This window comes from Tachypleus tridentatus, chromosome 13 (genome assembly GCF_004210375.1).
Source record: "Tachypleus tridentatus isolate NWPU-2018 chromosome 13, ASM421037v1, whole genome shotgun sequence".
NCBI lineage: Eukaryota > Metazoa > Arthropoda > Merostomata > Xiphosura > Limulidae > Tachypleus > Tachypleus tridentatus.
Genome location: NC_134837.1, coordinates 32370992 through 32384723, shown reverse-complemented (window position 1 = coordinate 32384723; position 13732 = coordinate 32370992). Strand labels below are relative to the sequence as shown.

Genomic DNA, 13732 nt, shown 5'->3' with positions numbered 1-13732 from the left:
CTAGCGCAGATAGCCCTCGAGTAGCTTTGCGCGAAATTCAAAAACAAACAAACAAGACGTGAGAAACCACGAACACAAAGATCGGTGATTGGCAAAATATGCCCACACGTTCCAGTCACGTTTTTTGTTTTTTTTTTTGCGGATGAGTAAAATAGTATAGATTATGTAATATAAAAAAAAACGTTGTATAACTATTATTAGTCATAATAATTAGTGTAGCTGTAAGTTCATGTTTTCTCGAAAAGTCATTGCAAATGTTGAAGTCCTGCGAATTACAGGACATGTTCTGTAATGCTAATGTGTTTGCTTCCATAAATCTTCATAGATTGCTATAGAGAGACAAAAAGAGTCGGAACCAAATTATACATGAAAGTACAATGAAGAAGAACTGATCATTTTTATCTTGCATATCCATTGGATGAGCATCAAGATAGTAAGGAGATAATGGAATACAGCAGATCAACACTGGTTTTAATTAAAATATAGTTTTTAAAGCGTAACGATAAAAACAAAATATTTTTAAACATAAAAGATCCATGAATAGAATCGTTCATTACGTGATCGGAACGCACATTTACAAAGCAGCCAAGAACCCCTGTACCTATTTCCAAGTCATTAAAATTTAATGAACTTACAAATTAAAGTATATATATATATATATATATATGTTTCTACGTCCTAGTAATAAATGCTTTATGGCTCACTTGAATGTAGCTTCTTTATCCGCAAACATTCCACTAGATGAGGCCATCAACAGCTGCTTGGAAAAGTTCTTTCGAAAGGATTCCTCTGGTTTCGATAAAACACAATTTAGTTTCTTTATTTGCCACCCATCCCCGTCGCACCAAAAATGTTCGCCCTTTCAGCCGTGGGGGCGTTATAATGTGACTGTCAATCCCACTATTCATTGGTAAAAGAGTAGCCCAAGAGTTGGTGGTGGGTGGTGATGACTGGCTGCCTTCCCTCTAGTCTTACACTGCTAAATTAGGGACGGCTAGCGCAGATAGCCCTTGAGTAGCTTTGCGCGAAATTCAAAAACAAAACAAACAAACAAACAAACAAACTAATTACCTACCCCGTTTAAAAATCTGTGTTAAGTTCATAATAGTTTCACATATACCAATAGAGTATACGATAAGAACAATAAAATCTTTATTAAGAAAGTTCAGCATATATTCTGCCACCCTACTCCCAATAACGTTAGTCAAGTCTAAACTGGACTGACTGTTGTTGGTTTTTATCTGCACTCCATATACCACAAGTATCGAACTCAGGATTTTAATGGTGTAAATCTGCAAATTTGCCTCTGAATATATGGGGGACATAGATACACACGTATGAATAACCACGTGAGAAACACAGAAGTAAAAAGTAGCTTTGCACTATTCAATTTTAATCTATTCCCAATAGGTACACAGATAAATGTATACACTTGTAGATATCTATATATATTCGTTGGTAAAAGAGTAGCCCAAGAGTTGGCGGTGGGTAGTGAAGAGTAGCTGTCTTCCCTCTAGTCTTACACTGCTAAATTAGGGACGGCTTGCGCAGATAGCCCTCGTGTAGCTCTGCGAAGAATTCAAAAACAAACAAACAAGCATCTATATATATATATATATATATACTTATAATCCACAGAAGATTCCTATTTATTTGTGCGGAGTAAAAGTAGTAAGCAAAAAAAGATATGTGTTTGATATATGTTGATGGAGAAGTCTAGCGAAATAAAAGAAAAAAAGCGGTATAAAGCAAATAACAAAGTGCTTCGAGTTCAATAAATAAGGTTCATGGAAGAATCTTACGAAGGAGAAACGATTGGATAATACAGCTGATGCTTGTGGTTGCAGTGGCAAATGCAAGGGTTGTCAGCATTCGTACGTGGTACCCTCTTCCTCGATGGTACAAAGTGGTGCTAGGTGTCATTTGCTTGTGTTGTTGTTTAGCAAATAACTATATAATGGGCTGTCTGTGTTGTGCCTGCCAAGGGTATTGAAACCCTTGGTGTGTTTTTTTTGCGTTACAATTCCGTAGATTCATCTCTGTGCAACTGGGAGGTATTTGGGTAAGTACTTGAACTTGGAGTATATGTGTATTAAAATTTCAGTGCAACCACTCTTATTTGTTTTTTAAAATGGTTTTAAGGCATTATAATGTGTATGTGTTTATTGTTTTTGGATAGAGTTCTAAGGCAGTTTAACTTTTTTATTCCCATTTAAGACAGGTGTGAGTGGTTTGTGTCAAATTTATTCTGAAATTGTAGTTCAAAATAATTAGCAAACCTTTTGTTGTGTTACGCAACCCCGGATTAAGGCATGGATTTATTAAGCTGAAGCTCAGGGCCTCACATTGATTAAGGACATTAAACTATGACTATAAACATATTAAACGTAGAGGTTCTGTCTCGAGGGGGCTTCTATATGTTGAACAGCCTAGGGCCGATAAAACCTTTAATCCGACCTTGGTGCTACGACTACAAATTAGAAGAATCAAAGTCCCAGTTTATGTTGTATATTGGTGAAGTTTTACTGGATATAAAACTATAGCTACACAATAAGCTATCTATGCTGTGCCTCATGATTATCGAAACCCTGTTTCAAGCGCTATAAGTTCACAGATTTAACGCTGTTCGGCCTGGGAAAAATGATTAACACACTCGGACTGTTAATCTGAAGATTTATGGCTAGCCTCCCTTTACCGTAAAAAATGCGCTTTCCACACCTTCGAGCTATTGAAGCGCTGTTGTCTACTCTCTTGTCTATCAGTTCAAAATAGGCCCGGCATGGGCAGGTGGGTTAAGGCATTTTACTCGTAATCTGAGGGTCGCGGGTTCGAATCCCCGTCGCATCAAATATGCTCGCCCTTTCAGTCGTGAGGGCGTTATAATGTGATGGTCAATCCAACTGTTCATTGGTAAAAGAGTAGCCCAAGAATTGGCGGTGGGTGGTGATGACTAGCTGCCTTCCCTTTAGTCTTACACTGCTAAATTAGGGATGGCTAACGCAGATAGCCCTCGTGTAGCTTTGCGTGAAATTCAAAAACAAATAGTTCAAAATTAGAAAAGGTTATGCGCAGATAGAGAGATTTCCCTTTATTTTGTACATTGGTGAATTATTTGCTTACATTGAAATGACATTGCCCGAAATCAGTGACAATGGATAGAAGTGGACTTAAATAGAATCTACATTGTACTCTCTAAATTATGTTTTGTTTACTTCAGATGAAAGAGATTCATCCAAAATCATTAACGCAGTGTATACGGTTTAGATGAAATCACAGTAGGAACAATAAAACACCGCTTCAGATGTGAAGCTATATTGTTGAAAAAGTATTTATACTGATTACAAAACGTGATGTATAACAGTGCAGAAGCTTTGAAATCCGTATGAATAAGCTTACTCAATACTTTAATAACTTGGACTTATGTGTAATAGACTAAAGAGACGTGTTTTTTTTTTTGTGTGGCACGTTTATTCTTCAATTGGAATTTATATTTGTCTTACGTATAGTAATATAATTCAAGTTAATCCACAATAATCATTATTAAGGCTACTAATGTGTAACACATACGCAAAGATAGAGATGAGCAATAGTTATCAATAACACCAAAGAAATATCCGGATTTTTCTTTACTTAAATAACGAGAAAATAAAGAAAAAATAAGGTTATAATAATTGTTGTTATATATATATATATGAATATGTTTTTCTTTTCATCCCATGTTTTTATTGCAAACCTTCACACAAATTAAGTTTTAAAATTCCTTATTTCTTTAGTTATAGTAAAAACTGAGTTTTTCTTTTCTTTTCTAAAACTTACTCTGGTATAATACATAAATAATTTGGTGAGATAAATGTTATCGTGTCATCTTGCCTCGTCAGTTCTTTGGAGTCAGTCGCGCGTACGCAATAAACTGGCACTGACGAACGCCAGTGATTCACAAAAGTAAGAGGAAGTGGGGGCCCGCAGTGGGTGAGAGGTGTGATGACAAAGACGGGTAATGACTAATTTTGTGTTTGTGGCTTTTAGAAATTGATAACAGTAGGCTAACTGCCAGCTCAACAAACTAAACAGGAAAGTTCATTTTTCATTCACGACTCTCTGAACTTTCCCTCCCACCAGTACCTTTCCTTGTCAGCCACTTTGTTTCTTTATATCTTTTCTTAGCTTTGAGTTTAAAATTAAAACAGGAGATATAATATTAGCACGTGGCGTCTTTTCTTATTTCCTAATTAATTAAGCAGCTATTTCTAAAACCTTGAAAGCTACGTTGACAAAACGGGTTATTTGCGAGCATAAGCTAAAAACTACCTCAAGAAAAAAAAATTAGGTACTGTTTTCTATGTGTGTGGTAACTTGTTTCACAAGAAATAAAGGATATAATTCAACAAAAAACCTTTAGGATTTGAATTTGATAATTTTTTTAGACATGGAAGACTAGAAGTCACAATAATGAAACATCACAACAATTATAAGAGATTGTGTGATAGGTGAACATGACTGTTATCGGCATTGGTTTTGTTTTTTTGCTTCTGTTTTGTTTCGTATTTTTAGTCAATTTTAACCACAAATAATTTTTTTGCAGCAAGATATAACTGTCAGTTTGTACGTACCGTGAAGACGTGTAATTTTTGTGTAAAGTAATAATGATGTTAAAAATATGGAATTTTATAAGTTTTTTTTTTTTACGAACTTACAGATATTTAGAATAAATTTATATGTAGTGAGTTATGGCAAAGATAAGAACACTTGAACATTGTGCGCCCTAATAAACAAGAAACAACGCAACAATTAATGGCAATTTGTCTACAAGACATTCAAAAGTTATCTATTACAAACGTCAATTCATTGTTGACGAACTTACCTGCATTTGTCTTTGGGTTGTATAATCAAACCTTGTCAGCATGGATATAACAGTATCTTTTTAATTTGTTACTTCAACATTTCTCGGAAAACATTCGCTTCCACTTCCAATGAAATTTCTCAGTAATACGATTCAGTTGTATAAGTAATACCTGGAGAGAAGGGTCTTTATTTGTCTTGTTCTCAGATAGCGAGGGAAGAGTTTTTATTGGTCTTGTTTTCAGAGGGATGGAGAATGGTCTTTATTGGTTTTGTTTTCAGAGAGACGGGGAAGGGTCTTTATTGGTATTGTTTTCAGAGGGAATGGAAGGGTCTTTATTGGTTTTATTTTCAGAGAGGATGGAAGGGTCTTTATTGGTCTTGTATTTGGAGAGGAAGGAGAGAGTTTTTATTGACCTTGTTTTCAGATAGGTTGGAAAGGGTCTTTATTGGTATTGTTTTCAGAGAGGGAGGAAAGGACCTTTATTGGTTTTGTTTTCAGAGAGAATAGAAGGGTCTTTATTGGTCTTGCTTTCATTCCTAATATTTATTCATATTACAATAAATACCAAAGGAAATGAAAGAAAAAAAGACACAGATATATAAGTCAGAAGAGACTGATATCTTATATGAAAACAGTTGTTTCCCTTAGAAAAAAATGCTTAAACTCGAAATTATTTTGGCATGATTACAAAAGCAAGACTACTTTTGTGTTCACCTTTGGGTTTTAATTTTTCTCTCTTTTACGACCTCACAGCATGTAAACAGTTAAGCGCAATTATTCATTTACCACATGCTTACTCGAATAATCCGCAAAGTGAGATGTTAATATTTCGAAACTAAATTACTATAATCGATTAACGAAAATTACATAAATTTGCAACTTACGACAGAGTTAGAAGAATAGATAAACTATCAAATAAATAAATAAATAAACACCACATATCTTGTAGGTCAATACAAGTGTGTTGTCGGCGTTAGCATTTCTGTTAACATAAAAAATGTTTGTCTTTTTTGTTCTATGCTTAAAAAATAAAAATAATGTTTTCGCTAACTGTTTCCGTTATGTTAGCACTTAGATAGTTTAGGTAAACTAAATTCTATATTCTGGTTCTAAATATCTAAAAGAGTTATTTAGTGGCCCACAGTTAAGACAATAACCACAAATAATGTTTTGTCTAACTTTTCATTTAAAAAAGGAACAAAAATACCCATAATTATTTGTTCATGTACTGTCGAACACAATGCTGCTCAGTTAGCTATTTGTGCTCTGCTGGTATCGAAACCCGATTTTTAGCGTATAATTCCACAGATTTACTGCTGAACCACTAGAAGGGGGGCAGTTCCAATTGCCTAATTTGTAATTAACTAATCTGTTTCACGTGTTGTACAACCGAACCTCAACGTTATTTTTGAGGCAAGCAGGGATTAGGAAGGCCGCTCGCTGCTCGTTGTCTTGACAGCGATAAAAAAAAAGTAAAAAAAAAAATGCATTTCGTAGGAATAGATTTTGACATATGGAGGTTGGTGAAACGGTCGAGGGAAGAATATGCAAATCCTTTATAAGGGAAGGGGGAAGAGGTTGGGAATTATGTATTTCGAATGGAAGTAATTTTCCATAATTGCCCTATCGAATTTTAATACACGGATGAGCTTAGCCCATCCCAGATTTAGACCTGTCACCCCTAGTACCAACGCCTACTTTGTTATAAATCAGCAATAATACACTAGCGAGTTGTCATTTGAGTCCTTCTGGTATGAAACACTTGTAAACTTGACTTTAAGAACCACATATTGTTGTATCCAATGGTGCAGAAACACTTACGGAATGTAAGACAAGAAAAAATAAGATAAATATATACATAAAAGTTTAATCACAACACTAGAAGTTTTTTTTACATAACAAAGAACTGCGGAATTCAATAAAGGTAACGAAAACTGTAGTCACAACCTCCACGTCTTTCAATTTTGTTGGCCTGGCATGGCCAAGCGCGTAAGGCGTGCGACTCGTAATCCGAGGGTCGCGGGTTCGCGCCCGCGTCGCGCTAAATATGCTCGCCCTCTCAGCCGTGGGGGTGTATAATGTGACGGTCAATCCCACTATTCGTTGGTAAAAGAGTAGCCCAAGAGTTGGCGGTGGGTGGTGATGACTAGCTGCCTTCCCTCTAGTCTTACACTGCTAAATTAGGGACGGCTAGCATAGATAGCCCTCGAGTAGCTTTGTGCGAAATTCCAAAACAAACAAACAAACAAAACAATTCAATTTTGTCTAAAAATCGTGAAAAGCTACAATAAGGCTGTCTTTGCTTGTTGTGTCTAATGTAGCAGTGAAAGACTAGAGGAATGGTAACTAATGATCACCACCCACGCCAACTCTTGGGCAACCCGTTTATCAACAAATAGTAGGATTGACTGTTACATTATAACGTCCCCAAGGCTGAAAGTGCATGTTTGGTGTGACGGGATTCGAACCAGCAACCCACAAATTACGAGTCGAGTGCTCTCACCGCCTCGCACTCAAATTGTGTTTTAAGCAAATCGAAAGAGGTGTTCAGTTCGATCGACTCTGAATCTCATGAATGACGATTGAACGTGTTTTTAATTTGTAACATACACTACTAAATAAATATACAAGAATCAGTAAAGAAACCAAGTAGGTTACTTATTTATATAAGTTTACGCTCATATGTTCAAAACAGCAACGTAATTTTCCAAATACTAGGTAAGTGAAATATACGTTACTGAACTTTATTAAGACAACAATTATGCACTACTAAAAACACATTTCCACCTGATCTCGGGGCAAGGGGAGATTTATTCTCGTGAGGAAGCAATACCTCTCAAGACATTTAAAATATCACTAGGATCGGTAGCAGTTCTCAAGAAGTCCAGTTAATCCTCATTCATAGTTGACTAAAACGTATTTTGTTTCATCTTATTGAAGACTGTTGAAGTGTTTGTTTTTGAATTTCACGCAAAGCCACACGAGGGCTGTCTGCGCTAGCCGTCCATAATTTAGCAGTGTAAGACTAGAGGGAAGGCAACTAGTCATCACATCCCATCGCCAACTCTCGGGCTACTCTTTTACCAACGAATAGTGGGATTAATTGTAACATTATAACGCCCCCATGACTGAAAGGGCGAGCATTTTTGGTGACAGGGGGATTCGAACCCGCAAACCTTAGATTACGAATAGATCGTCTTAACCACCTGGCCATGCCGGGCCAACCTGTTAATGTGATTGGGAAGTTCGTTAATGTATACTTATTCAGTCATGTCTTGTTCGTATATGAAGAGAAAATAAACACATAAGGTCAAGAAGAGTAATACAACATCGAATGCAACACGATAAAATAATTAAATAAAAAAGAATCTTAATTTGCATCATGGATTCCCAGGGAATTATGTAAAATTGACGTTTTCTTTGTTGATTAGTATTGAAATTTTGAAAACCTGAGGTAATAGTGAAAAGTAATTCGGTATAATCGTAGCTGACTAGGCCCCGGCATGGCCAGGTGGTCATGGCAATTGACTCGCAATCCGAGGGTCGCGGGTTCGAATCCCCGTCACACCAAACATGTTCGCCCTTTCAGCCGTGGGGGCGTTATAATGTGACGGTGAATTCCACTATTCCTTGGCAAAAGAGTAGCCCAAGAGTTGGCAGTAGGTGGTGATGACCAGCTGCCTTCCCTGTGCTAAATTAGGGACGGCTAGCGCAGATATCCCTCCTGTAGCTTCGCGTGAATTTAGAAAAAAAAACAAAAACAAACTTGGATGAATCATGTTTTTGGAATCGAACAAGACAGTTTACTGTTCTATACATAAACTGTCTCAGTTTAGCTTGAAAACTTGTGATACATACTGAAATAATGGCTTAGTCACTTATCCTAAAATCCAAAAACTATGTCACTAATTACAAATAAGTGATTATACTGAAATAATACATTAGTCAATTAATTAACTATCCTATATTCATAAATATAACTGAGGGTATCACGTTCTTTTTGTAGTTATAAATAAGTCCATTATTGGTGGTTAATTCCTCACGTTATGGTTATGGTTAGACTGGATGCGCTATGGTTACATATAGGTTAAACATATCTAACAAGAAACGTTATTGGAATGCGACTGCCCCTGATGGCTCAGCGGTATGTCTTAGGGGCGTATAATGCTAAAAAATTGAATTTCGATAGCCAGCCCATTGTGTAGCTTTGCGTTTAACAACAAAGGAACTTGATTATCTGGTGCACCGGAGTCGATGTCGGTACTGATACAGTGCAACCGAAATATCGACAAGAAATCGTGAATCTGTAATTATTGACATCACGAGTGTACGACTGCAATTAGAAATACTAGCCGACTTCTCGTGGCGAAGGTGCATTATATTCGCGTGTGACGTATCTATGATGTCATATCTGCACACTGAGAATGGAGAAAAATAAAGTTCTCTGTGACGGGAAATGGAGGCGAAACGGGAAAAATCGTGATCCCTATCCCAAGTCTACGTGCATAGAGAATAACAGTTTCGCGAAGTTGTAGGCTACGCGTCGCGTAATAAAATACGTTTTTACAGTATCATATAAGCAAGAGTTCCTTTGTAGTATGATAGCCATAACAGTTATACTTTCTAATATTATAATAAACATTACTTTGAGTGAAATATTCCAAAACAAAATTCATTCGTTAGTATTACATTTATTGGCTGCACCTTTCTTATGTATTTGGAATTATTACTTTGACTGAGTCTGGTATCGCTTACAGTACAGAACCCACAATAACTGATCTTACTACACAGATGAACTAACTGGTACAGAATTTAACGTGATGTACTTTTATTGTATTAGCCAAAAGTATCCATATAACTGGCTAAAATAGCATGAGAAATTTTGAACTAGTCAGCTATTTTCATAAAGATATACAAATTATTATGAAAATAATAATTTTATTCTTGAAATTCATAATCCCAATGTGTTATATATGTTTATATCTATATTCAATACTTATGCCAACAAGCTGTTATACTCAAAATATGTAGTCTTCAAAATCATTTGTGCAGTTTGAAAACAAAGGTTAGCCAGTACTATCGAAATTTAAATTTTTCCCCTCAAAATTTTACAAAGAAATGAATGAATTCTACTTTTATCTACTCAAATCAAATCTACCATTACCTGTAGATGAATGAAAATAATTTACCGCCTTTGCCACTCGGAACTTTATGTTTGTCTCCTCGAGGCAAGCTGCTGAAGTTTACCTAATTTTCTAGCTTTATTCTGCTGGCATTCGAGTCGCATAGCAACTGTACGCTCTATTGCTCTAGAGAATAAATAGCGCTCACGTGTTTGATACGTTTTGCCGACTTGTAGATTAGATGTCAGTTTAAAATTTGAATGAACGTAAGTAGCAAAAAAAATGTTTCTAAAATTAGTATGATTTTTAACCCACTAAAGATGTTGAACTAAATAGGTTCATTTAAACAAGTCTCTATTACATTCGTAACGTGTAAAATTCACTATTCAAGGGGCGAATTTTAGATGCTCAAAAACAGAAACGTCAACTCGATCTACGTGCGATCAGATTTTTTTCCATAAGTAAAGATAACTTTTTTCTGCCATATAACGACCGTCTAGATACAAAAATAAAATAAAATAACATAACAATGAAGCTAAAAAAAATAAGTTTAATCTGTTCGTTTTATTTTGTAAAACTGGGAGAAGGCCCCGAAGACACGAGAATTAAGGAAAGCAGAAACCTTAGAAAACGTTCGTGCTGATAACAGCTTACCGATAGCGCCCTCTTTCAAAAATTGTTATAAAAAAAACCAAAAAACTTTGAATCTAGCTTTCCCAGCTTAAGTCGTTAGCCCCGGAGGTACGCCCAGATTATCACGTGCCTTTTAAAACAAGCAACATGAGGTAGAATCTGTCAAATCAATGACAGTTAAAGACACACCCTTAAGTCAAGGACGATTTTATCTGGGAAATGCATTGTTTGCCGCCGCTTTTGTTTCTTTCATGCCTTCCTTTAGCTAAATGTTATTCGTATTGATACGTAAGTATTAGAAATAAAACCGAAAACTTATGAATTACGGTGATAAAACCACCATGTTCAGTAAATTACACGGTAGGTATGATCGTGTATTTGCTGTTTAAACTTCATTCGTGATGTAACGTTATCAGTTTTCCTACTTACATCTATGAAGATGAAAGATTATACGGCGATATTTAAAAAAAGCAAATTTCTTAAACGAAGTGTTTTTAGTAAGATTTACATGAAAATAAAATACGTTTACAGCGTTTTACATTTTGGATAACGTACATATAATGTGAAATTGCAGAATAAGAATATTTCTTTTCACGACCCCCCCCCTCAAAATGCATATACCTTTACGTTTCTTTACCAGTTTTAGAATTTTCGCACAAAGCTGTTTGTTTGTTTGTGTTTTTTTTAATTTTGCGCAAAGCTACACGAGGGTTATCTGCGCTAGCCGTCCCTAATTTTGCAGTATAAGACTAGTGGTAAGGCAGCTAGTCATCACCACCCACCGCCAATTCTTTGGCTTCTCTTTTACTAACGAATAGTAGGATTGACCGTCATATTATAATACCCCCATGGCTGAAAGGGCGAGCATGTTTGGTATGATGGGAATTCGAACACGCGACCCTTGGATTTGGAGTCGAGTACCTTAACCACCTGGCCCTGCTGGGCCCAGAATTAAGGCAACTAATCAATAATATCCATGGCCAATCACTGAGTTATCTTGTTCGCTCGACTGAATAATGGAATTTCATCGTCATACGACCCCGAAGTGCGAGACGATATTTTGCAGCGAAGAAAGGGGAAGTGAGACTTGCATCCATAGTTTGGGTAACAGTATTTTCGACGTACTTGATGAGTGTTGTACTTTGTATCATGTCTGCTACTTGAGAGTTTTAAGAAAATAATGGTGGGGTGTAGACGACATTTTTCTACTCCTTATATGTCTTTGCTTCTGGCTTCAGAATAGAAAACGCATGCGTAATAAGTAGCTTCGTGCTCAAGAATAAGCAATTCAAAGAAACGCTCACCACGCTAGCACCATAAAAGCTTACGTTTTTGATGATTACTTACCGAAACGTCAGGGTGTCAATAAGACATGCGTAAGTAATGCCATAAAAGTAAGAGTGTGAATATTCACTGGCATATTTTCATTGGCACAGATGAATGGTTCATTTCATAAACGGATAGATAGCAGGCTGCAATTTACCTGGTAGCAAAATACCTTTCTTCATTGTATGGGAGTACCTAAACAGATAGCAAGAGTATCTTAGCTCTCTATCATCTATATAATTTTAAAACAATGCTCATGTAGCAGTTTTCACGGTAACAAAAATCTTTCTTTAATGCATAGTAAAGTTCAAAGAGACAACGTGAACACGCTATTTCATTTGATGCCCTTTCCTAGCTAGAGCCGTGAGAAGTAGTCAAAGTTCTATGCAGGTGTAGGCTTAGCTAAATAAGGTCATGCCTGCATGTTGAGAGAGTTGGCATGGCTGAACTTGTGGTAACCTACACAATAGTGTCCTTCTGGCACGACATTAGAAATGCTTCTTGGAACCTACCTCTGTGGAAATATGTCCACAGGGCTCTCTCCTTCACCCTTGGCCCCTGCTGAACAAAGGAATGTTTTTCGTGAGAGCTAACTTTTAAGCAGGGGTGTACAATTAGCTATCCTGATGCTATCTTTTGTTGAAGAAGTGATTATGGTTACCAGCAATGAGAAGATGGTCCGAAAACCCTAAATTGTTTTGGTTCTATCAGGAAATGCTAGCATTATTCATTTAACCGTAAACTATTCCTACGTCTGAGAGCTAGATTATTAAATTAAAATACCTTTCCCGAGAATATTAAAAAATACGTTCACACGAATGCAATTTTTCACTGGGCTAGTTTAATATAAATTACATTAGTTTGATCAATCTGGAATCTAGTTAGTTTAAATAGTACGTTTCAATACTTTAAATTTACATTTAATTGTAAAATAATAAACCTATAAGGCGAAATGTCATGTAATAACATTTTACCTGGTGACCTAAAATATATTTTCTAATACAGAGTGTTCGGAAAGTCACTGTGCAGTTTTGTAATCATATGTCTATTCAGTCTATTTCAAGTCAGTAACTGATAGCGGTGTTTAAAAAACAAAATAAGAAGGATCCAGGCCTGTATTGATGCCAACGGGAGTCACTTTCAACATTGTTTATAATTGTCATTCATAGTTGCCTCCTGTTTTCTATATTGAAACATGTCTGTTAATAAATATATAAGTGCACAGTGACTTTCCGAACACCCTGTAGTAAGCACACTTCGTTGCACTTTAAAAACACTTCGATGTGCAAAAATTACTTCTTGTTGTCGGTATTCTTTGCTTAAATTAACTTTGCTAACCATTCAGGATAATTAACGAGTCCAAGCAAACACAGAGTCATGAGTAATTTTAACAACATACGAGTAAACGTAAAGAGTTATTTATGTGTCATCCACACTACTGTATATATCTGTTATATCCAGTGCTGAAGAAGGCCCTAATACCAGGGCTTGTCGAGCTCATGGACATGCATGCGTGTTGTTACACAAAAATCAGATTTAAATTGGAAAATATATCATAACGTCAGCTTTATAAGAAAGTAATCGGTTAACATATTGCGTAACGAACGTTTCTAATCAAAAACATTTTACTTCTGGGGAGAACCTTTCCTCTATGTTGAAACTTCAGCAAACAAACTGTGTAACATCTCGTACCGTAATACTTGTGTGTGCGTGTGTGTATATGTTCTTTACACAAGATGTTAACACTTCAAAAATTATACATTTACTCTTGTTTATCAAGTTGAACTGCAAGTGTTCGTGTCCTTGA

The 13732-nt window shown here is 36.1% G+C and overlaps 1 long non-coding RNA gene across 2 annotated transcripts in view; it reads right to left on the bottom strand.

Annotated features, from left to right (window-relative positions):
- LOC143238642 (uncharacterized) overlaps positions 1-10122 on the bottom strand; it is a 49586-nt gene extending 39464 nt beyond the window's left edge. For both annotated transcript variants that reach the window (XR_013020693.1, XR_013020701.1), the window contains exon 1: positions 10008-10122. This is a non-coding gene — a long non-coding RNA (uncharacterized LOC143238642). The remainder of the gene's footprint in view (positions 1-10007) is intronic.
- Between the last annotated feature and the right edge of the window lie 3610 nt (positions 10123-13732).